Source organism: Ostrinia nubilalis, chromosome 25, assembly GCF_963855985.1.
Source record: "Ostrinia nubilalis chromosome 25, ilOstNubi1.1, whole genome shotgun sequence".
Taxonomy (NCBI): domain Eukaryota; kingdom Metazoa; phylum Arthropoda; class Insecta; order Lepidoptera; family Crambidae; genus Ostrinia; species Ostrinia nubilalis.
The window spans coordinates 10,351,685-10,377,617 of NC_087112.1; the positions used below are offsets into that span (position 1 = coordinate 10,351,685).

At 34.5% G+C, this 25,933-nt stretch overlaps 1 protein-coding gene across 2 annotated transcripts in view; it reads right to left on the reverse strand.

Moving 5' to 3' along the window:
- LOC135084266 (facilitated trehalose transporter Tret1-like) overlaps positions 1–16,635 on the reverse strand; it is a 32,975-nt gene extending 16,340 nt beyond the window's left edge. Inside the window, exon 1 of one of the 2 annotated variants that reach the window (XM_063979049.1) lies at positions 16,374–16,635. The gene's annotated coding sequence lies outside the window, so the exon portion shown is untranslated. Of the gene's footprint in view, positions 1–8,535; positions 8,641–16,373 lie in introns of those variants that run through there. The other variant, XM_063979048.1, reaches the window with a different exon arrangement.
- Between the last annotated feature and the right edge of the window lie 9,298 nt (positions 16,636–25,933).

Consider the following 25,933-nt stretch of genomic DNA (forward strand, 5'->3'; position numbering starts at 1 on the left):
GCGGGAAGACTTAGTTCAGCTGCCTTTGCGGTGAGAAAGATCAGAAACTTGACTGATGTTGAAACAGCAAGGCTTGTATATTTTAGTTATTTTCATAGTATTATGTCTTATGGTCTTTTACTGTGGGGCTCAGCAGCAGACATAGAATCAATTTTCATTTTACAGAAAAGAGCTGTCCGGGCAATATACGGTCTTAAACCACGTGACTCGCTTAGAGAAGTTTTTAAAGAAATCAATATATTGACTGTGGCTTCGCAATACATATTTGATAACATTATGTATGTCCGTAAACATATACATTTATTTACTAAGAAAAGTGACGTCCACTCATTTAACACGAGACATAAAAATAAACTTGCTGTTCCATCATTTAGGTTGCATAAGATAGGTAATTCATTCTTGGGGAAATGTATTACCATATTTAACAAAATACCACACAACCTTGTTGAATTGCCAATAGACAAATTTAAGATACATATAAAAAATACCCTTATGTCCAAAGGGTACTACAAGGTTCGAGACTATATTGATGACAAGGATGCGTGGTCAGTTCAGTCTGCACATATTTGATGTACTTAAATTTGACTATTCTTACCGTTAGATAATTCCTGGCAATAAGTGGTGACTGAGTTTGTTCCGGCGTTTCTTCTCAGCACTTGCCATATGTTTGTCTCGAAGCGCTGGTAGGGCCCAAAAGATAAGGAGACATGTAAAGTGCCCCATAAGGGCTACCTTTTCTTTTTTTATTATTTTCTATTGACGTTCATAAGTGCCACTTGTGGTCTAAACTGAATAAATATTTTGATTTGATTTGATTTGAAAATGATTGGATAGATATACCAACCCCGGGCGATGTGATCATTGGGGGAGGCCTATGTTCAGCAGTAGACGTCTTGTAGCTAAAATGATGGGTAGGTATTGGTACTGAAATTAATGAAAAACTTTGAGAAGCACTGGTTAATTTAAGCAAATTCTTTTCAACTTAGAATTTGATGAAGCACAATTTAAAAAATTACGCTTCTCGATCTGGAAATTTAACGAACAATAAATTACAGCTTTTAGGTCGGTCACAGTCACATGCATGCATTATAAACGGAAAATTTGTAGGTATCATACGGTTAACGGCTTGGCATTTTATTCCATTTTTTATGTAAGATAGCTAAACTTTTGTCCAACTGCTTATTTGAGAAAATATATAAAATTACCCCGAAAATTTAGCCAGCAGTTGGCGAACAAGTTGGTAACAAAATGACATCATTACTGTGCAGCTGTGTTTTCGTTTGCATCTCCGAAAACATGCAGGTGTACGCTTATTTATTATGACATCTACAAATATGCATAACAATACCTTTAGCACACAGCAATTGTATTACAGCATTTTTGCGCATGGGTTATTGCCTTATTAATTACTTTTATTCCGCAAAACATGGAAAAGATGATTAAGTACGCAGTTGGACGGAAAATCTTCGTTCTATCGATATTCGAGAACTTTTTATCGTCGTTGACGAGTGAAAACCGGGAGAAGAAGCTCGGGAGTACCGAAAACAACATTTTTCAGAAGTGACTAAAATTCAAAATTCAAAATTCAAAACGTTTATTTGCCAAAAACACAGTTATACAGGGTGACAATATTAAATAGGATCATGTGTTTAGTCTGCTCGCAGACGTGCAAAAATTACAGGATTCAATAGTATGTCAAATAATTAAGAAAATGTCAATTTAAAATTAAATTAATACATATCAATGTCGCCAATTAAAATATTCCTTATAACTATAAAAACATTTGTCCAAAAGCCAGCAAGTCAATCTGCTTTTAAATATAGGGCTTTGGAGTACTTAAGTTCTTCCGGTATTCTTCTATCACTTACAAACTAGGTAGTAACTTACAAGCGCATAGTAATAAAGATTATCAAGCAGTGTATCAACCATATTTATCACAACCTGAATTTCAAATATTCGCCAATTGAATAAAAAGTTTTATCTAATAGCCATCTACGCAACTCTGTTTTGAAACTATTTAACGGTAGTTCACTAATGTTGCATGGTAATTTATTATAGATGGTTTTGCACATATCATAACAATTTTTTTGAAATCTTCGTGTTTTTGGGACTGTTTCTAACACCAGTCTCTGACAATTTCGCGTTGATCTTGGGTATAATTGTTTCGCTTGTAAGAACTTGTGATTATTTTTTTTAACAAACACACTCACTTCTAATATATAAAGGCATGGTAGGGTCAGTATTTGAAGCGATTTGAAATATGTCAAACAAGATATATCAGGTGCTATATTACATATAGCCCTGATGCATCGTTTTTGGGCGATGAATAGTTTTTTTATGTTAGTTCCATTTCCCCAAATTAATAAACCATATCTTAAAACTGACTCCACATACGCATAATAAGCAGTAATGGCCGTATTTATGTTTGCAACTTTAGTCAATTTGTATAAAGCAAAAGCGAAACCGTTTATTTTGTTGCAAACCTTCTCTATTTGGTTTTCCCAATTTAATTTTGGATCTAAAATCAAGCCTAAGAAAGTCACATTATCCGCGTTCCGTAGAATTTGTCCATTAAAATATATGTCAACTGTTTGATTTTTGAAGTTATTAAAATTGATCATATGAGTTTTTGATAAATTTATTGTAAGGTTATTTTTTTCAAGCCATTCAATTACTGATGTCATTGCATTTAGGATGTCATGTTTATGTTGATCTAGTGAACAGTTCTTGTCGGTAGTAACTATAATCGATACATCATCCGCAAAAAGTACAGTCTTTTGTTCCGTTACGTTTGGCAAATCATTTATGTACAATATAAATAATAGCGGGCCGAGCACACTTCCTTGTGGAACACCAAATTTATATATTTCTTGTTCCGATTTATATGTCTGAGCAACTGAATTTGAATCCAGTTGCGTGATCTCTACATATTGTGTTCTTTTAATAAGGTACGATTTTAGCCAATTTAAAGCAGGCCCCCTTATTCCGCTGCGTTCAAGTTTGAGTAATAGTTGGTCGTGAGATACACAGTCGAAAGCTTTCGACATATCTAAGAATATTGCTGTTGTGTAGTTTTTAATGTTAACACTATGTAAAACATCATTTATTAAGTCAAATGCCGCATGCGTTGTCGATTTATCTTTTTGAAAGCCGTATTGGTATTTTTTAATTATGTCAAATTTACTAAAAAAGGATGTCAACTGATTATGCATGACTTTCTCAAAAACCTTTGATACAACCGAGAGAATCGCTATTGGTCTGTAATTAGATATGTCTTTTTTATCGCCCTTTTTGAATAATGGTTTCACGGTGGAAATTTTTAGCTTTTCGGGAAATTGTCCTGTGTGTAATGACAAGTTAACTAAAAAAACCAACACAGGACTAAGTTCATCTTTACACATTTTTAGAACTTTTGTGCATAGACCATCATACCCTTCGGACTGAGTGTTTTTTAACGTCATTATAACTTTTTTAATGTAGTCATCATCTACAGGTGTCAAAAAAATACTATTTTGTAGGTTGCTATTTAGTGTGTTTTCTATATTTGCATTTGCTTTATTGGTTTCATTAATAAAATAATTGTTAAATGTTGAGGCAATACTCATAGGGTCGGTAATTTCCTCCCCATTTATTATTATGTTATTTATATAGTTTTTATTACACATCCCCCTTGTTTCATTTTTTATAATCGTCCATGTTGCTTTGCATATGTTTTTACTTGAAGATACATATTTTTGATTGGTTAGTCTTTTAGAATAGTTAATACATTTCTTAAACAACTTGTTATAGTGAATGTATTTGGATCGATTTACATTATTTTTATTTGAATAGTATTTGAAACGGAGTGATCTTTTTGTAATACTACTTTTTTTGAGACCCTTTGACATCCATTTAGGTTTAGTTGATGTACTATTTTTCGATCTTATTACCGGAAAACAAAGATTATAAATAAGAAGTAATATATCATAAAATTCATCAAAAGCAGTATTTAATTCAATTTGGTTATATACATTAGAAAAAGAAAGACTACCTAAATATTCTTTGAATTTATAAATATTTTCTAATGAATAACACTTTTTAAAAGTAAATATAGAGCTGGGTATTTCATGTTTTTGTTTTAGGGTTAATTTTAATACTTGTGCAGTATCATGATCTGATAACCACAAAGTCAGAACATAGGCAATTGCACCCTCTGTGTTACTCAGTATTAAGTCGAGACATGCATTTCCTCTTGTGGGTTCATTAATATGCAGTAAAAAGTTATATTTTTTTAAGAGATCATTTAGCCGTGTTGTATTTTGATTTTTTTCTAGCATGTTGATATTTAGATCTCCAGCAACAATTATTTTCTTTTTTGAAAACTTTACTAAGCATCTATGCAGCAACATATCAATCTTTTCAAAGAAACAATCAACATGTCCTTTAGATTTTGATGGAATTCTATAGATGCATACAATAATTAAATTATTTGTAGTTAGATTGATTGCACAACATTCGAAGTGATGTGCCACAGACAAGTCATCAAAACATGTTAATTTCTTATATTCTAATCCTGTTTTTATTAAAATGCAAGATCCACCTCTTTTGTTTTGTCTTGAGTAATTTGATCCTAATTTAAAGTTTTGTATGTTAATGTTACCTTCATCACCACGCCTAACAAAAGTTTCAGTGAAACATAACACATCAGGACTTGTTTCAGGTTTAATATTAGAAAAAGATAACTCAATGACCTCCTTCTTTGATAAAAGGCCATGAATATTTTGGTGCAGGATAGTTATTACATTACTGGCTTTAGGCTCGAAAAAATGTCTCGTTTTGGCACTGGATAGGATTTGGTGATTTGTGACTGCAGTTTGATTTTAATTTGTCAATTTTTTTGAAATAATAGGGTATCGTACCCTTTTTAGGGGCGATATTTTTTTGAGAGATCTCTTTTTTACTTTGTTCTGAGAGTATAGTTGATAACTTAATGTGATTTCGTATAAATTCATATGATAAATATTGGTTCTTGTATTCAATATAGTTGATACAATGAATGATTTTGTCAATTAAGTAATTTTTAAATTCAATGTCATTAAAATTAAAATTAGAATTAAATTTATACATGTCAATATGTGAACAGAAAGTAAAATGTTTTGACCATAATTTTATATAATAATTTAGTGTCATTTCGTTAAAGCAAGAGTTGTAATAAATAGGTAACATAATAACAGAAGCGTTGTTTAGTTCGTTCAACATAACACAAATATTTGAATGTAGTTTATGTATATCGGTGTCGTATCCACCAAAGCCCAATATTACAATGTCATCACGCTTCAAACATCTCCCCAAACTTTTACAATGCTTCAATATTTCGGTGCTGGTGGCTTCAGGGATGATATGAGCACTGGTTTGATAAGGTTTTACCCGTCGTTCCACATTAGATTTCAAGAAAAGGGCTGATAGCCCTCTCAATTTTTCATCTCCAATAATATAAATCTGGCTTTTTGTGTGTTTTGCAGTACTAGCACCCTCTGTTGACAAATTGTTGAGATTTTGTGGATTTAGTGTTCGTTCATCAGTCGTCGCTTTTTCTTGATGTATCAGTAGTTCCTCCATGCAAGAATGGTACCGATGTTTTACACCTGATGTCGCTATTTTCTTTTTGACGCTAGTGCTTAATGGAGTTTTGCAAATGTGATCGTCTGCGCGTGAGTAGTTCAACTGTTTTACGCCCGATGTCGCTGCTTTCTTCTTAATCTTCGTATTTTTTGGAGTTTTGCAAATGTGTGTTAGCTGATCAATTTTCAAGTCGTATTCCGCAAGCTTTTTTGTCAGTGTGTGATTTTCCAATGCTAAAATCGATAACTCATTTTCCGCAATTTCAAGTTTTTCTTCCAATTTCCGAGTTTTCTGTTTTAATTCGTTAATTTCTTCTTTATAATTGGCACGCATTGTTGAAAGACTTCGGTTAAAGTCAGTTTTTGGTGAAAATATCAAAGAAGAGTTTTCTGCTTCCTCATCTGATAATGAGTCAAATGAGTTTTTCGTTGATATGTTTATTTCATACTTGTTGCGATGTGTGATATTGTTTTGTTCGTCGTTGAAGCTACTCATGGAAGGAGCAGGGCTCGTAGGTTGGTGAGACAGAGATTTTCTTCTTGTATTTGGTACTGTGTAGCATGCGTCGCATTTGTAACCTTTTTTATTTGCTGGCGTCATAATTTTAAAGCGTTGAAATGATACGCTTGTACAGTCCAAATGAAAGCATTTATTGCATACTGAACACACTAAAAGCTGTTTATTTACAATAGCTTTGTTGCATTTCATACACTTTGAACCGCTTGGTGCCATCTTCCGGCCGAGCCTGGTACTATTTGTATCACAATCGAAATCAATGAAACGTCGATATGGTAGATGAAATTGATCCGATGTCAATAGATGGCGTTGACGTAACACTTTACGCGAATATGGTCTCATTAACTAGTGCAGTAGTGTTCATATTCCCAATGGCACTGTCAAAGATTTAAATAAAAATAACGAAAAATTTAAAGTCACCAATGTTTATCTTGGAAATTTGTCCATAGCATAGCACTCAGTTCACTATTGTTTTTCATACAGTTTATCTGAACGTTTTGAAAACCCACGGTTATGTTTGTTTTGTGTTGATTAACAAATAACAGTCACTTTTCACTGAAGATTTCACAGAATAGTTTTTGTCCATTTTCTCACACATCATTGTTTGTTTTTGAAGGATAACACTCTCACACGGTATTTAGACAGTTCTTCACATGTTTTTAATAAATTCACTCAAATACGTCGAAAATTTACATTTTTAAAATACAATTTTATACGGAGCCAATGTTTACATGGCACGTAGCGCCATCTATATAAAACCGTCCCCTGAATATTTTTACGAGGTTTTCATTGAACGCAATAGATGGCACTGCAATCAATCAATCATTCCTTTCGATTAAAGGTGAGTTCGAAATGTGCGTTAGAGAGGTTTTCTTCGTTCGTTCGTTTTAGCCAAATGACGTCCACTGCTGGACAAAGGCCTCCTCCAAGGTTGTCCACAATGCACGGTCCTGCGCTGTCCACTGTCCACCTAGTAGAAGGCCTGCCCACGCTGTCTTCCAGCCCGTGGTCGCCACTCGAGAACTTTTCTGCCCCAACGGCCATCGTCTCTACGAGCTATGTGAGGTTTTCTTACTTGAACATTAAAATGTTTTTGGTAAAAATTCGACTTACGAGGTTTTCACTCGTCAACGACGTTATGTGATGAGGACGAGGAAGACGATCGACGATGACGATCCGCTTCAGAGGCAAAAATGAATATTAGCCTCAGTTATTCGTGTTTTAGCCATGTCCCTACTGAATGCATGGATTATTTACAACGAGGTAAATAAAGATGGACCATCCCTATAAATCTAGAAGATTTCAGGCGAAGGGTTTGTGTTTATTTGATGAAAAAATCGGAAGGCAAGGCAGGCAAACCTACACCCAGTACATCAGAACGCCTTTTACAACCTGTCAGGTTTGACAATACTGGTCACTATACAGGGTGTCCCAAAAAGTAGTGTCAAGCCCAAGCCCAGAGGTAGAGCATCACTAGGGCTATCTAAATCATCCCCATCCATGTATGTTCCGCGATTTTTATAGTTTTCGAGTTATGATTGTTTTAAATTTCTGTGCTAATTTGGTCACTGTGGCGCGATTCGCGAATAGTCAACTTACATGCCTGATTTTTTATTATTATTAGATGAATACTAGGCCTAGCTGATTGAGAAGTATTTACATCCACAACACGAATGTAAACTAAAATCAAAGAGGGACAAATAGAGGCTTTGCCAGGGACAAGATTGTAAAAAAAAACTCTTACTTTTTGCGCTATTATTTTATACCTTATACTCTTGTTTTATACCTTACCATACAAAATAAGTTCCTAAAACTTTATGTTTAAGACTGTTTTGTTTACGGACAAATTTTTGAATAGGTCAGCTCTTTTTCTTATTATGTATCTACCTAATTGTTATCTTTTATTACTTCTGATCACATGTCCCCACTGTCATATTTATAGGACAGGCTGACTCAGCATTAAAGGTACTTTTTTATTTTTTTGTTTGTATTTATATATTTTTTCTTAGCTTATTATGAACTTAGTTTCAAAATTTGATTAAAAAATCCAAAGTTTTCGATGATTGGGAAGTAATGGGTTAAGATAAATTCTATCGACTTGTAATTGCTCAAATGCGGCTACTCTGAATTAATTATTACCTAATTCATTTAGAATTCTTATGAATGAAAGTTTTTCTTGAAGCTTAAAATATTTTTGGTAGAAATAAAATTAGGTACCTACCTATTAACATGTTTTATTATAAACTAAATTATTGTACCTACATAAAATGATAAATATTTATGTAGATTTCCTAATGTTTAATTTCTTTCAAATTTAAATGAAAACTTTAATTTAGAATGTAATTAAAAATAAAAGCCTTAATTAAAATTAACTCTTTCATATGTTACTAATTAAATAATTAAAAGTTCGCATCTCACCAAATAAAAATACACCTTTTGATCACTAGCACAGGCACTTTATTGGCACTACTCAACTTTAATTAATATTTATTTATTTAGTTATTTTAACTTTGTTCATACAGAACTGACTGTAGACTAAACCATTTACGTTCCGCGATCACGGTTTTAAGCTGCAATTTTTTTTCCTCATAGTAACCTTGACATTGGTGATAGGTTTCAAACCAATTCCAATTGGCCTTCATTTTGTATGAAACTGTTTTGAAGCACAGCTCCAACTATACTGGTGAACACTTCCAAACTTATAAGACCTGTCAAATGTATGAAGCTTTTAAAGCATGAAGATCTATTTATACTGGATCCAATTACAAAAGGTCTCTGCCCACGAATGACATATTCATACTTTAATTTAATTTGGGCGGTATTCCGCCTAAGATGACCTCTGGTTTCTAAGGCGGATGTTCCCAACAAGGGGTCTTGGTAAGTTTGTCAATTTTAACTAGCTTACATTCCGGCACGTAGTATTATGGGAAATGCTAAGTTTGTGTTTATAAGGAAATCATTATAATTGTTTACTGAAATAATTTCACGCAGTAGGAAATTAGAAAACGATTACTTGTATGTAATATCGTCAGATACTTTTTGGCACCTAGAAGTGCTTATTTTTTCACTATAAAGTAGATACCTAATTAATATTTCATAGGGCTATTGTTAAAACGGTTAAAACAGCAAAATTCTAAAAATTATTATATTTTTCTCGGATACGGAAATCATGTTTTTATTTTTTACTAGCTTTCCGCCCGCCGCACAGTAGTTTGATATTAAAAATAGGTGGACATACGATCGAAAGTCATAATTTCACCGAAACAAAAATTGTTTTGGATAGCATTTTGAATGCTGATCAACATTTGTCATTATGCATTTTTCGATAAAACGAGCCTTTCATGCTTAAAAAAAATATGACAAAAAAATTTGTATGGAGAAAAATCTTTTTTATTTTTTTTCTGGCTACTGTTGCAAACTGTAGCAGTCAAACCTTATGTAGTCGTAAGTACCTATGGTGCCTAACATTACTACATAAATACTTTTTGCGGGCACGCGCGGCCAAGCGAGTAATAGACATGCGAAATTTGAAATATTTTTATTTATTAATTATTGATTTTAATGCACTTAAAGCAATTATTAATATATAAATATACTTAGTCTAACTTACTACAGCCCCCTATTACCTCATTTCACGCCAAAACCTTTCAAACTAGAACCTAAGTTTGTAGGTACTAGGTAGTCTAAGTTGTTTTTATTGTCATCATAATATTCACTACTGGTCTACTGGTTATCGTGTAAGATAGATTAGGTAGATATCAACCCTTTACCTAGGTATATACCTACTTCTTGGCACTTATAATATGTACCGACATACTGATTAAAAAAAGTCTTCCAGCAAGAACCCTTGACTTCAATGGTTATGAAAGATTTTTTAACTTTCTAGAGTAGTCCTGAATAGATCCTTAAATCATTTTGACTGTCATAATCGATTACAGTAGGTAGTGGGATAGTTTCAATTTTGATAGAACTGTAATTTCCAGTTCTTCTGTTGAATAGTTTTATACTTTCGCAAAAATATTCTTTTTTTTGGCTCCTTTAAAGAGGTGTAAGTTTCTTACCCTTCGTCTAAAAAGATAACGTACATAACACCTTTATAAGTAGCCTCAAACATAAAGCATACCTTTACCCAATCATCGAACTGAGAAAAATCTGAAATTCGACATTTATCACCTTCTTCCATTCATGTCTTCAATTATTATCTTCGTTCAAAAAACAATCAAAAAAAGATATTTTAGCCTATTCATTTATCTTGATCAGTGTCCAAAATAATCAAAGTCACTCACATACTTACTTTTTCCGAAAGAATCCAATAGGCAGGTTTGCAGTAGGTAGGTACACCAAAATGTTATCACATTATCTGCACCATGTATCAGCAGTTTTTGTGTACGTTAGCTGGCATATAAAACTATAGGTAGAGGCGTACATAATGGATCTGCAATAATGTGTGTATTGTAATGTGTGCAATACGGCTCAGAAACGTGGCCTCTCAATATAGGCCTTATAAAATACAGTGTGTCCGGGCATGTAGTGATCAAACTTTAAGGGCGTGATCAATGGACAATTTTATCGGTGAAAATACTTTACATTTGGGGCTTGACCCATTTCTCGATATTTACAAGGATTTAAGTTTTTAATTTTTAGTTTTCACCTCTTCCTTCAAAAACAAGTGATAGCGTGGGTAGCTTAACATTAATAAGCAAAAATTTTATATCATGCGATAGCCAATAAAATTATCTATTAGTAGAAGTAGAAAACAGATACAAGTTTCATACATTTTAAGGGTGTAAGAATGGATTTAATTAGAAATAAACATGATTTTTTTCACATCTTTTTCATTTATTTCCCAACACAAGAAAAACCAGGTCCTTAAGGTATGTTTTATTTGCATTGTATTATTAGTATTTGAGCTATTCTACAAAACGAATGTAAATTTATTAGTCTACGTCTATTAGTTTCGACGTAATTGTTGAACAAAGATACCCCTTCCCAGCGGTTTCCATAGCGCACGCGACATGCAAAAATGCACTGCCTGAAAGAATCACACAACCTATTCCGATTACTATGGAAACCGCTGGGAATGGGTATCTTTGTTCAACAATTACGTCGAAACTAATAGACGTAGACTAATAAATTTACATTCGTTTTGTAGAATGGCTCAAATACTAATAATACAATGCAAATAAAACATACCTTAACGACCTGGTTTTTCTTGTGTTGGAAAATAACTGAAAATGAAGTGAAAAAAGTCATGTTTTTTTCTAATTAAATCCATTCTTACTCCCTTAAAATGTATGAAACTTGTGTCTGTTTTCTACTTCTACTAGTAGATAATTTTATTGGCTATCGCATGATATAAAATATTTGATTATTAATGTTAAGTTACCCACGTTTTCAATCGTTTTTGAAGGAAGAGGTGAAAACTAAAAATTAAAAACTTAAATCCTTGTAATTTTGCGAGAAATGGGTCAAGACCCAAATTTGAAGTATTTTCATCGATAAAATTGTCTATAGATTACGCCCTTAAAGTTTGATCACTACATGCCCGGACACACTGTATAAGCTCAAAATTGCACAACGTGCTATGGAGAGGGCTATGCTCGGTGTTTCTTTACAAGATCGAATCAGAAATGAGGAGGAGATCCGTAAACGAACCAAAGTCGTTGACATAGCCCAACGGACTAGCAAGCTAAAGTGACAATGGGCAGGGCACATAGTACGCAGAACTAATGGCCGATGGGGCAGCAAGGTTCTGGAATGGAGGCCACGTACCGGAAAGCGCAGCGTAGGACGTCCACCCACAAGGTGGACCGACGACCTCATAAAGGTAGCAGGAAGGCGCTGGATGCAGGGCACCACCAAGCGGCCATTGTGGAAATCATTGGGGGAGGCCTATGTTCAGCAGTGGACGTTCTATAGTTGAAATGATGATGGATGATGAATAATGAATAATGTGTAGAAGAGGGTTACGGATATTTCCATTTATGATGGAATTATTTGACTAACTGAATGGAGAGCCATAAAAATGTATTGTTTACTATATGGGTTGCAACCCTTACTGAACCCACTACCTACTATAATCGATTATGACAGTCAAAATGATTTAAGGATCTATTCAGGACTACTCTAGAAAGTTAAAAAATCTTTCATAACCATTGAAGTCAAGGGTTCTTGCTGGAAGACTTTTTTTAATCAGTATGTCGGTACATATTATAAGTGCCAAGAAGTAGGTATATACCTAGGTAAAGGGTTGATATCTACCTAATCTATCTTACACGATAACCAGTAGACCAGTAGTGAATATTATAATGACAATAAAAACAACTTAGACTACCTAGTACCTACAAACTTAGGTTCTAGTTTGAAAGGTTTTAGCGTGAAATGAGGTAATAGGGGGCTGTAGTAAGTTAGACTAAGTATATTTATCTATTAATAATTGCTTTAAGTGCATTAAAATCAATAATGAATAAATAAAAATATTTAAAATTTTGCATGTCCATTACTCGCTTGGCCGCGCGTGCCCGCAAAAAGTATTTATGTAGTAATGTTAGGCACCATAGGTACTTACGACTACATAAGGTTTGACCGCTACAGTTTGCAACAGTAGCCAGAAAAAAAATAAAAAAGATTTTTCTCCATACAAATTTTCTTGTCATATTTTTTTTAAGCATGAAAGGCTCGTTTTATCGAAAAATGCATAATGACAAATGTTGATCAGCATTCAAAATGCTATCCAAAACAATTTTTGTTTTGGTGAAATTATGACTTTCCATCGTATGTCCACCTTTTTTTAAAATCAAACTACTGTGCGCCGCGGCTTCGCCCGCGTGGAATTTTGTCTGTCACAGAAAAACAATATCGCGCGCGTATTTGCTCACCGTTTAGACCTACCCTGGACTACGACAAACATTTTAAAACCAAAATCAGTTCTCGAGTTTTAATCAGACTAACGAACATCAATTCATTTTTATTTATAGAAGATAGATAGGTAGATAGATTTTATAACTGGCCAATGGCGGCTTTGTAGTAATTCTTTTTTTATTTGACAGCAAACACGCTTTGAAGAGTAGAAAAACCGCTAAGTAACTCCTACATTAACAACGAGTTCCATTGTTGGACAAACGGTAAATTTTTATTTCAATATTTAATTTACGTTAACAACTGAGTACTCAAAAAATATTCAAATGACTTACTTATCATGACTGATAGGAACTTTTACGGTGTATTTTATTTCAAAAATTAAACTAATTCAATTCTACTGTTATTAACTGAATATTAATCGGGTTTTCAACTGATTAATACCCAATCTAAGATTTTCAGGTTTAAAATGAAGAGTTTTCATGGAATTTGTTCCTTGATATGGTTGTTTAATTTCATATCAACGCAAAAAAATGCTTTTTTGTTTGTGAAAGAAGTAGACACTGAAAATCGGCGTTCACAACAAGTACCTACTAAGATGATTGCAATAAAGCAAGCCATTTCTAGGTATTTGCAATCATGTAATTAGTTAATTACACGGTTATTAATGTAGTAAAAATGATAAAACAATAGATCCGCCCGAAGGCACGGGGCAAGGTGATGAACAAATTGTATGCAAATTACAAATCGCTGACAAATAAATTACTTTACAAGATTGCTTACTGCATCTTTTGCTTGTTTCCTTTTCTAAAAATTTTACTGGGATCTGTTATCTTAATTTTTTTTAAGAATTTGTAGCACAAATTCCTAATAGTCCCGTTAACCCTTCGTGGTATGCTACGAGTAAATATGCGGTCTATTCCACTTTGATCACCTGGATTTGATCACTCAAGCGATCAAAGTCCACTTTGATCACCCGGGTGATCAAATCCAGATGATCAAATAAATAAATGAAGTTCTTTATTGCTTCTACAACTTACTTAGCTTGTCAAAGCGGAATAGACCAAATATGTTTGTGCTTCTAATAAGTAGGTTTACCACAATAGTCGAGCGGCGTGATCGAACCCGGGTTCCTCGGATCACGAGTCGGCTAGTCCGACACCTTCACCGTTCGGCTATCGTCGCTTATTAGGTATATTTATTTTGTTAATTCTGCATTTTATATGCACAATTAAATCTCCGGTAGTTAATTATCCAGTTAATTACTACACCTTAAATGTGTAATGCAAATAATAACGATTTAAAATGTATATTTTTAACATTCCAAAATGCATTCAACCTGTATAATTCGAGCAAAAACCTAATTATCACTCTATTATAGTTATACTATTTATAAAACCGGTCTCCTTTTATTATAAAAAAAAACTTAGTTTATGTACTTAATGTGTTAGTAGGTAACTACTTACTTCAGGCAGAATAACTATTGAATTTTAATTAACTGTTGAACTGGATTTTCAATTATTTACAGACCAAAAATGCATAGGTTAGGTATTTGGCCAGTCTGCGATAGCTGAATTAAAACAAATAACGTTATCACAAAGCTTTAAGTTATTAAAAGTTACTTTAAACTTACTCAAAAACAGTTTAGTGATTGCGATAAGGAATGGAGTTACAAGTACCTAAGTATGTTACTGTCGGCTGCAGGTCAACTGTCACATAATTGAGAATGTTACTAGGTATGCAAAATCACTTGAAACCTATGTTACAGTTAAGCTTTTACATTTACAAATACATTAGTTTTTATTTCATTCAAAAATACCCAGTAGTTATGATTTTATAGGCATTCAAAGTTCGCTTAAATATTGAGTCCCGCCGACGGTCACGTGACCCCGTGTGACGTACATTCACAGCGTCCGCTCACTAGAAAACGGATATAAACATACTTAAATATTTTTTTTTTGTAAATACAAACTTATTATACATATTAACACCTAGACCCATCACAGAAATTAAAATTGAACCAAACCCAAACTTGATGCGATTGTGTCGTTTTATTGCGAATTACCTTCCAGCTCCATCATTAGACCCCGATTACTATATAGAATTAAAATACTCATCAATACAAAACGAACGAGCCCAAACTCGATGCATTTAAGTCGTTTTATTATAGAGTTCCTATGGCCACCTTCCAGCTCCATCATCAGATCAGCTCCATGTCATCATAATATTGCATGGTCATCCAAATCACATGTGTTTGCGAAATTTCAGCTTAATCGGTTGCCTGGAAGTGGGTCTTAATTCAGTTTGCAAGATTCCACCCATACAAATATGAGCCAGTCGTTGTAATATGACGTCACGCGCATAAAATGGCGGGCCGGCCGCCGCCCGCACTTTTAAAATTCAATATCTTGGAAACTAATTGACGTATCGAAATAATTCTTTCACGTGTATTTTTTATTTTTAACAGAGAATACAGAAAGCTAAAAAACAAAATTAGTGAACATTCTCCATTGTGGTATTCACCAATGTCTTTTGAACCTTTTGACATAGCAGTATAAGCCTCAAAATCAATTGAAGATATAATAATATTATGTGCCTTTATGTGCAAGTAGGTACAGGATGGTCCGAATAGTTTTACACGCAAGAGTTTCTAAAGAAGGCAATAAATGTCCCATTTCTCCTTAATATTTACGTATTTGAATCCAATTTAATTAATTATGGAATGCAGTGTTACGGAAACTCTAGATTGCTGATTTCTAAGTAAGTAAGATGTCCTTTTTTGGACGACTAGTAATTGAAATGGATTGCATTGCATTAATTTTACTAAAAAAGCTATAAACTGGTGGAGAGCATAGTGGGAACATGTTTACTGGAGTTCTGTAAGAAAATACTATTTATCTCTATTTTCTCCGTGTTTATGTTCGTAATCAGAAACGGCTGTACCGATGTTGGTGGGACTTTCTGTATCCTGGCTATAATATGTGTTAAGGAGTAACTTGAAAAATCATTTTTTATCATGGAAATATGAACGAATTATGCGTGCCAGACCGAAAAGCTCCAGGCTCCAGGAGCTTACACCTATTCGTTCGTTCGTTTCAGCCAAATGATGTCCACTGCTGGACAAAGGCCTCCCTCAAGGATGATGTTAACATGAAGTAATGTATGTTCTTAGTAAATGCACACATAAAGAAAGTTCGCGGAAACGGCGCGGCGCGGCGCCACCTTACGTGTAGACACTAGTTCGATTCCAGTTTGGGTCAAACAAACCGAGCCTTTATTGACAAACGACTGGATAATGCACATGCACGTTTTTTAAAATGTGGCATGTGGGAGAAGTACTCAGTACTAACTACCATGTACTAAGTAGGTACTGACTGGCTAACACGTTAAGCACCTACCTTTCTTAAAACCACGGATTTCACTTTCACATTGTGTTAACGATTACACAATACTGTTTAAAAAAATCGATCACATTTTATAAACTAACAGGTTTTAATAACTGATCGACAACACAAAAACAGAAATCAATAAAACACTAAATTGATGCGGAAGTGCGCTATTATTTTGAATTGCACCATAAAGTTCAGTTCTATTTATGAAAAATTAAAATTTAAACGCGGCTAGTGCGGGGAAAGTGCCTCGAGTCGAACGTTCGTTTTCTCTCGGGCGACCGTTTGACTGCTGTGATGCATCGAGTGAGGTTGCGAAATTGCTGTAGTGATGGTATTACGTTATTTTTCAACGAGTTTGTCCATGACATGAAAGATGGAAAATTGTTGGCATCAATAAGAATGGCTAAAGAACCGCACGTATAAAAAGGGTTTAGGACAAAAAGTATCTAAAGAAAGGAAGATCTACTTCAGAAGATAATTCCGGAAACAATGCTTATTGCAGGAGATTAGAGCAGTTAGTACAGAATACGTAGAGTAGATCAGGTTAACGACTTGGTTAATTAGGCACATAAGCGCAAGGTGATAAAATACACATAATCTAAGGCGAGTACATAATTTACAAAGTTAGAATAAAAACACGATTATCTATCTGTTCAACAACATAGGAAGTACTACTGGCAGACGAGTATGCTGGTATCGTTGCTTCGGTAAGTAAGAACTTTTGGGCATAGATACGCAATCAGTGCTTGCTAAAACGACATACCAACTGAATAAATTATTTTTAACCATTGTCACCGATCATCGATATCTCGATAACTTCGTCGACTGCATCGATGTCCCCTCACTACCTCAGGGCGCGCACGCGCTGGTTTTTGTCCGCAATCATCGAGACGTTTGTGCAACTCGTACGTCATATTTTTGCACAAGAGCCTCTGACATAATAATGACTGTCCACACTATGGTCAATAAGCTATGGTGTGGTGATGGGACTTTGTCCCATAAAAAATCATGACATTTATTTACACATAGGCACACAGCTCGCACAGAGCTGATGGCCGCTGGGGCAGAAAAGTTCTCGAGTGTCGACCATGCACGAGCCGGCAGGCCTCCCACTAGGTGGACCGACGATCTGGTGAAGGTCGCGGGAGATGCCTGGATGCGGGCGGCGCAGGATCAGTCTTTGTGGAAATCCCTGGGGGAGGCCTTTGTACAATAACAGTGGGCGTCATTCGGCTGAAACGAACGAAAGTTTTTAACTTGTCCCATTTAAACTGCTATGCTAACTCTAGGTATTTGGCCCTAGTTTACCGGAAAGGGTAGACAAAATGATGAACCGCATTGCAAAAAGATCATGGTTAACCCATCGATGCCATAATACGATAATATTCTGCGATTATAAGCTTTCCTGCTTAGTGCAGAGACCGCCAGAATAATTTGTACAATGTGACATCTTTTAGTAATAAATACTTTTTTACTTTTACTTTTTACTTTTTTACTCTACTATGCAATACTTGTAGATTGTAGATATGTATTAAATATCAGTGCACCTCATTTATCGTTTAATGCTGTTTTAATCAGAGAACTTTTGAACCTAAACAAAAAAAAATTGTATGGTTTCCAAAATGGAAAAAAAATTTACAAATAATAAATAAAAAGGCGTACTTAGATAAGAAAAAATAAATAAATAAGACGAATCGTAAGCTGGCATAAATTATTTCTCACGGGAAACAGACATACCTTAATACCTATCTCTTTTTCCTTTTGTGTACAAATAAATGAGTAGCTTACTTAGTGCCTCGTACCTATAATAATTAATTTATACTTCGGAAACTTGAATAGTAATTTCCTCGATCACTTTGCTGTTTTTTTAGACGTTGCACTCAAGCAGTATTTAATTGTAAAATTGGTTAAGCTTGATAAGTTATAGTTTTTTTTGGCTTCCAACCTGTATACAGGGTGTCCCAAAAACTAGTGTCAAGCCGAAGCCCAGCCAGAGGTAGAGCATCAGATTCACTACCACCAGGGCTATCCGAATCACCGCGACTTTTGTTAGTTTTCGAGTTATGATTTTCTTTTACAACATACAGAACTTTTAACGTTTTTAGTTTGCATTCGTGTCACATATGGATGTAAATACTTATGCATCAGCTAGGCCTAGTATTCATCCAATAATAATAAAAAAATCAGACATGTAACTTGACTATTCGCGCCACAGTGACCAAAAAAGTGCCTAAGCACAGAAATTTAAAACAATTATAACTCGAAAACTATCAAAAATTGCGGACCAAAATGGGGGTGATTCGGGTAGCTACTGTTGCTCTACCTCTGGGCTTCGGCTTGACACTACTTTTTGGGACACCCTGTATATTGCAGTGAGAAAAATAATGCATGTTGTTAAGGAATTACCCACTTACTTACCTACTCACTTTGTATGTTTTTCACGACCTCGGAACTGTTAAACTTTCAAAGTCCTACAGTAAGAAGTTCTGTAAGTATTTCACGATTATAGACCCACCGAAATAATCGAATCATAACAATTTTGCTTAAAAGTAAGAGAGGGTTTTTTATCCAAAACGTAAGCTCCATCCATGTCACCTGATCGAAAATGATGATCAGAACGAAGATGGATGCGATCTTCACCCTGAATCCTGGTTTTCTTTTACCGAGTCGCCTTTTTGACCCATTTGGGTCTAGCTAGCGTAGTGGCACCAATGATCGACACTTTAAGGAGATATTGGGCTTCTTATTAAGATTAAAGGTCATTTAGTCATATTTAAACCAAAAGTAACGATTGAGCATGATAAGGTATATTCTTGAGATAAGAATAGGATGTATTATTTTTATTAACTATACACGGACTAGAAAAAAATCCCAAAAAATGAAAAAGCATATAAATCTCCAATCATCGACACCGAATCTCCAGTAGTCAACACCCAGTCATCGACAGCTGCCACTTACCGACACCCAGTTATCGACGATCTCCTTTTTTGGCAAGTACTCGACCAGGTTTAGGACGGAAGCTCTGCCAGTCCTGGCTGGTGTACTGCCGGTCGACTTAGAGGTACAGAAGCGTGCGGCTATGTAGGGGAACCTGTTGAACCTTGGACAGAGTTGTACCTAAAACAATTGTATATATTTTTTAAATTATGCGGTTTTATGAAAAGTTGTCTAGGGTATTACATACGTCATTTGTCAACGTTAACGTGAAGTTAGCTATGATTCGCCGACGCCGTGCAAGTACAAGAAAAAATGGTAATTTAATATTTTACACTGACGCAGTGAGATTTTGGAGGATTACTTCATGTCAATTTATGAAAAATGTTGCATGTTTGACAAAACGGTTATAGTTCGAACATAATCTTTATATATCTAGCTACTAGACGATATGAGTTTCAGATCCTAAGCTCAAATGGAAGTGGGTTTATTATGCTTATTAAGTGAAGTAGTCGTAATGTTGTACCTTGACCACCCAACTAGCGATGTACCTTGGTCACTGATTTTCATTGTTTTAATGAGAATTTTATTGTAATAAAAAAAACATATTATACTGTTATAGAAACAATGCCCCGAAGACCTCAAAATAGCAATTTAAAGTCTGTTTTTGATATACATATTTTTAATTTCTAATGTTTTTTAACGTTTAATGTATCTTCATATGACTTTTTTAACATTATTTTTGTTGATAAAGCGGTTTTAATGGATATTTTGCTAGAATTTATGTTAAATGATAAGAAATAAAAAAAACTAGATTGCAAGTTAAAACCACTCTAGCGCGTATTTTGTCCTACACGATATAACATATCAACATTCACCAAAATTTTCTAGAAAAAATTTTGAATATTGTCATATTTTTGTTGATTGTGTAAGGCTAAACATGGACTGGAGAGCCGGCTTAAACTTAAGTGATTTGTTGCCAAAAAATTGTGAAAAATAATTAGTACAAAAATATGGATGAGGATCTTTTTTAAAAAATACTTTTACCTAGATATTGTTGCTAATAACTGTAATAATTGGTATTTCAAATAATAATTTAACAGAAAATTAACAAATTGAAGCGAATATAAGCATTTATTTAAATTTAAATAGGTACAACGTACACGGTCCAAGGTACATCTGGTTTGTTGTACCTAGGACAGTTTTCCCTTTTTTTTTCTAGCAGCTAGTATGCCCAAATTTTTAAAATTATACACAATTTTATGAATGAATTATGTAGCTAATTAAATGATCTTTAAATATAACAGCACTAGACAAGTTTAACTATCACCATTATTTTTCAAAAAATCAAAATTCGAAAAACTGGCCTAAGTACAACAGGTTCCCCTACTTCGCATCAAGGGAAAATATACCTAACCTCCGATTTCTTAAATAGCCGCGATCGTTCTAAAATAAGCCGATTACTTATTTGATTCCCGAGAAGTCGTTGAAGAGGAATTACTTAATGAATGGTAAAAAAGATGGAATACGTCAGTCAAAGGGCGTCACTTATATAATATGTAATTTCTTCCCGAATGTACGCGAACGTCTAACTAGGCGATGGTTAGAAATCGACCATTGCTCGTCGCAGTTCCTCACGGGGAATGGCAACTTTAAACATCGTTCGTTCGTTCGTTTCAGCCGAAAGACGTCCACTGCTGGACAAAGGCCTCCCCCAAGGATTTCCACAAAGACCTACTCCCACTAGGTGGACCGACGATCTGGTAAAGGTCGCGGGAAGTACCTGGATGCAAGCGGCGCAGGACCGGTCTTTGTGGAAACTTTAAACATAAACTTCACTAATTCAAACTACTTAGTTCCGTCTCCTTTTTGCGTGTTCCACTAATGAATTCAGTCATGAGCAGTCTGCCCATCATAATTATTATCTTGTGGGAGTGTGATCTTTGGAAACATGAACGTAATTTAATGCTTAATTCAATACAACATACCTACATCTGTTTCCGCAATTTATTACACCGATCTTGTCGCGACAAGGAAAAATTTCCGTGCTTTTAAGCGATTTTGTGAAAAATATTATTGGCAGGTAGTTGCTAATTGCTCATAAGATAAGCCCCCTTAATTGATATTTATTGTCCGTGGTGCATAGTCTTTTCTTAAAGGTTTTAAACCTTTGTTTGTCACCTGTCATCCGCTTTGCAATGGAGGGAAGTCGAACCTTAATTTCGAACTCCTCCTATGTTCTTCTGAATAATTTCGTTGCGGGTCCAATGACAGTTTAACTTTCCCCCGGGACAAACTTGACCTTCATTGGTTGGGGTTTTGTGGCGGTCAAGCCGTAGATCCTGGCTACACAGGAGTTGCAGTGGTGGGAACGAGAGTTGGGAATAGTCCCGATTTTAGTTAAAACTGGAAACGAAAAGTGATCTCACTCGATTATTTCTAAACTATCTATACAAGATATCGAAAAACTGATTATTGATCCTGAAAGTGCTTCACGAGCTCTTTCAAACGGTATCAGTAATAGGTTACAGAATTAACTGGATCTATCCGAAAATTCAATGTTTTCAGGCTTCAACCTAAATGTATGCAAGCCACACAATATTAGAAGTGTTAATTTTTTTTATTCAATAATAAACACTTAAATTGAACTCCAAATTGCATTCTTATTTAGAAAACATTGGTTTTAGGCTTTACTTACTATAAAATTATCAAGACATGAGTGCCATGACTGTGGCAGTACTAAATGTATGGAAGCTGGTAACATTGAATTTTCGGATAGATCAAGTTTAATTTGTAACCTATTATTGGTACCGTCGGATAGAGCTCGTGAAGCACTTTCAGGATCAGTAATCAGTTTTTGGATATCTTGTATAGTTAAGAAATAATGGAGTGAGATCACTTATCGTTTCCACCCTGTATAATAAAGTGTAACCCATTGTTGTTTTTCCCGAAATTTTATCATGGAGCGTAATCCTACCTAGGTACTCCGAAACGTTCAGCAGCAACTGCAATCTTTTCGCAATTTTAACAGCTTCTACAGCTTTTTCTAACTGCTCGGGAGAATATTTTTTTCTCGAACCAATCATCGACATATATTATTCCCCAATAATCGACACTTGTCGATTACTGGTAGCTCGACTATGAATAGTTTACTTCAAACATCTACTAAATGCGCAAAGTAATAAGAACTATATTCGGTTGTCAAATGAAAAGTGTTCCAAAAAATTACTATCGACACGTGTCGATTATTGGAAAAGTCAGTTTGTGAAAACCAGTGATCGACACCAACATTTTACTAATATCAAAATAACATTTTAAATTCGTTATATCAAAAATGGATTCTATAGTTCTTAAAGTAACCCGTGAAAAAGATAAAATTCAAATAAGTTACAATACAGTCGTGTAATTAACAAAAAATGTGCTCACTTCCCTAAGGATTTTACTAAGAAATGTTGTTATTTTCACCGGTACTCCAGCCGCAATCAGTTTTATACTGCCATTTTCAAAATAAATCGGCGGATTTTGCTTAAATGTCAATGGGAGGCAGTCAAAAGTGTGCTTTCTATGGTACAGTGTTGACATATTAAGAAATCGATTTTATACTCTTATTTTATTGAATCAAAAAATAAAGTGTCGGTCATTGGTTCTTGTCGGTCATTGGTGCCACTACGTTAGGTGATTGTTGTATTACTTAGTGGAACAATTAATCATGATTATCTTCGGTCGAGATCCGTCGTAGACTGTAACACGCAGGCATCCCATGTCGCTTAATCTGATTTGACAAGAAACAAGCAAATAGGTAAACAAAAAACTACATTGCAAAGCCTGCTGTGTCTCCGTAGTTCAATATCAAGATCAAGGGCAACTATTGCCCCTGTTGGTAAGTTGCAAAAAATGTTGTTTATAAAGGAATGAAGAAATCGCAAAATGACATCGCAAAAAGGTGGGCACCTGGGCACGTTGTTGTACTTACCTACGTTTAAAAAGAGGAAAAAATAGAAATTTGGTGATGTTGTTGTAGTGGTTATAGACATTGATAACGCATAAATGATTATGTAATAAGACCAAAACAATAATAAACCGTTCACTCAATTTATTGTTAATATTTTTTGCATCTAGCTTTAATGTTTGGTGCTTAAATTTATGCGTAAGCGCACCTTTTGGCCAGTCACAACTTTACAATTACGGGTAAAAAATCTGTGATACAAAAATCGAACAAAATAAAAACCGATAGTAGGAAACGTAATATAACCAAGGCCATGTCAATCAGAAGTTACTAACTTATATTAAATTAAATCGTTTTTCAGGCAGTTTTTTAGGATACTAAAAAGTTCGTTATCTAGCAGATCAAGCTAGGCTTCAGTGTGTGAGTATAAGTACCTAAATAACACTAAATTTCTGTGAGGTAGGTAGAGGTATGTACTTAGAATACCTAGTCGTTATAATATTTTATGTACAATTCTGAACTGAGCTACCTAAGTAGTTTTTAGTCAATGATAGGACAATAAACCTAAATGAAATATTTTGTCTCTCATCAATCGAGTTCTATTTTCCACCAAAGCGGAGACGAGGCGAGCGGCCAGCATAGATAGAATAAATAGATAATAGCTGGTTTAATGTATTTGCGCTAAACCAGAGCCTGATCTGGATTACTGTCTCCACTGAAGCTGAACTGAGAGAGACCGGGGACGACGTGAAAATAACTATATTGGTTGCATTATAATAACACCCCAAGTAGCAACAGATTATCTTCATAAGGCATTGTAGATAGCTTGAAGACTAGTAGCCCAATTCCAGCCGTTGTCTTGGCCAAGACAATAGTCGCACTCAAGAAATCTTGAAGTTATCCCCCAAGACAATGGTAAGCATAAAAGGGCACAATCCTTTGGAAATCACAGAGACAGAGTTAAGACAACGCTTAAGGCAGACTTAAACCCTAATTAAGAGTGTAGTTTTAAGAATTTCTAAACAAGTACTATAATATATCGCTCACCTAGCAGTATAATGACACATCTACATTTTTCTTATTTTACAGAAATGAGGGTCAAAGATTTTACAAATGTTTGAAACGAAGTTATGAGTTCATTTTACATTTTATCATGGATTTTATGGTTTTAGCAACTAGTATAGACCTTAATAGATACTTAGGGATAAAAAAATCCAGTTCAGGTTTCCAGGAGTTACTTCATAGCAGTCAAAGAAGAAGAAGAACCATGCAATTGTGCCGTTATACTTTTTGACAACTACCAAAAATGACATATATGCCCCAAAGCCATAATTAGTGAAAACTAGAAATAAAGACAATTTGGTTGATAGAAAACAAAAGTTTTTATTTGAAATCAACATACAATAAAAAGTTTAACTAAAATATTATAATAACCTATATTTCGATACCTCTGGGCTCAAAGTACGACTTTTCAGGAGAAGCAAAAAACGATTTTTTATTTTTTTATTCGACAATAACTTTTTTGTTTTTTGAGCTATTAAAATATGACCTAAGAAGAAAGTGCTTAGAATTCACAGCATTTTCCGAGGAAGTATTGAAAAACTGGACTAGGGTAGTTTTTACTGAGATAGATTTCCTTTACGCCCTCAAAATTACAATAAAAAGACCTTTACGCCCCGCAAATATTCGTCCTAGGCAAGTTACTCAGGGCGTAAGTCTATTTTTATTTTACAAAACTATAAAACCAAGGTAATAAAGGACAATTTACATAATTTTATAGGTTTTCATAGGTCATAACGGAACACCCAGGTAAGGTATTATGCAAGGGAAAATTGATAATTTGGCTTAAATATTTAATGTTTTATGGTATTTGATATGTAATATACCATTTCTTCACATATTTTTAATGAATTATGGTATTTTTTAATGAAATAAAATGATTTTTCGTGGCCTCAAAATTTAATGCACACAATTTATGAAACTATTATTTAAGCAAGCAAAAGTTTTGATATCTTCGAACTAGAAGATGCCATTTCCGATATAAGAGCGAATTTAAAAATAAATATTATGACGGTTTTAAATAAAACTTCATAATAATGTCTACTTTACACGATTATAATTGATTTTATTTATTTATTTAATCATTATTATTGTTTCGAAAAACTACAAATGGCGGACTTAATTCCATAGGGCAGTCTGTCATTTAGTTGACCTTATGATACTGCAGATAGGATAGAATTATTAAGGACAAACGAAAACCAGGGTAGGAGGGTAGTTGGGAAATCCGTTGCGTCAATACGCTTTTTAACGATCAGTGTAAATATTCAATTATAAATAGTGCTAAAAGTCTCGTTTCTATTATATAAACTAGTCAAAAAGTTTCCTCTATCAGTGATCGTGGCACTGTGTTGTTTGTGACGTTTTTTGTGAACTAGCAAGTGAGAAAACTCAAGTTTAAGTGGCAGGCATATAAGGTACTTTACTACATCAAATAAACGCTCACAAATACTACACAAAGACTGGGTTTTGAAGCGATATCAAGTTAAACACACATCACTACAATTGTTTATTCGTTTTTGTTTACACTCACAAAAACCATGTCACCAAAAAACAAAACGTGCGGCGGATGTTTCCGCAAGATTGAGGACAGACGGAGGTGTTTGACATGCCATACGTGTAAAAAGCA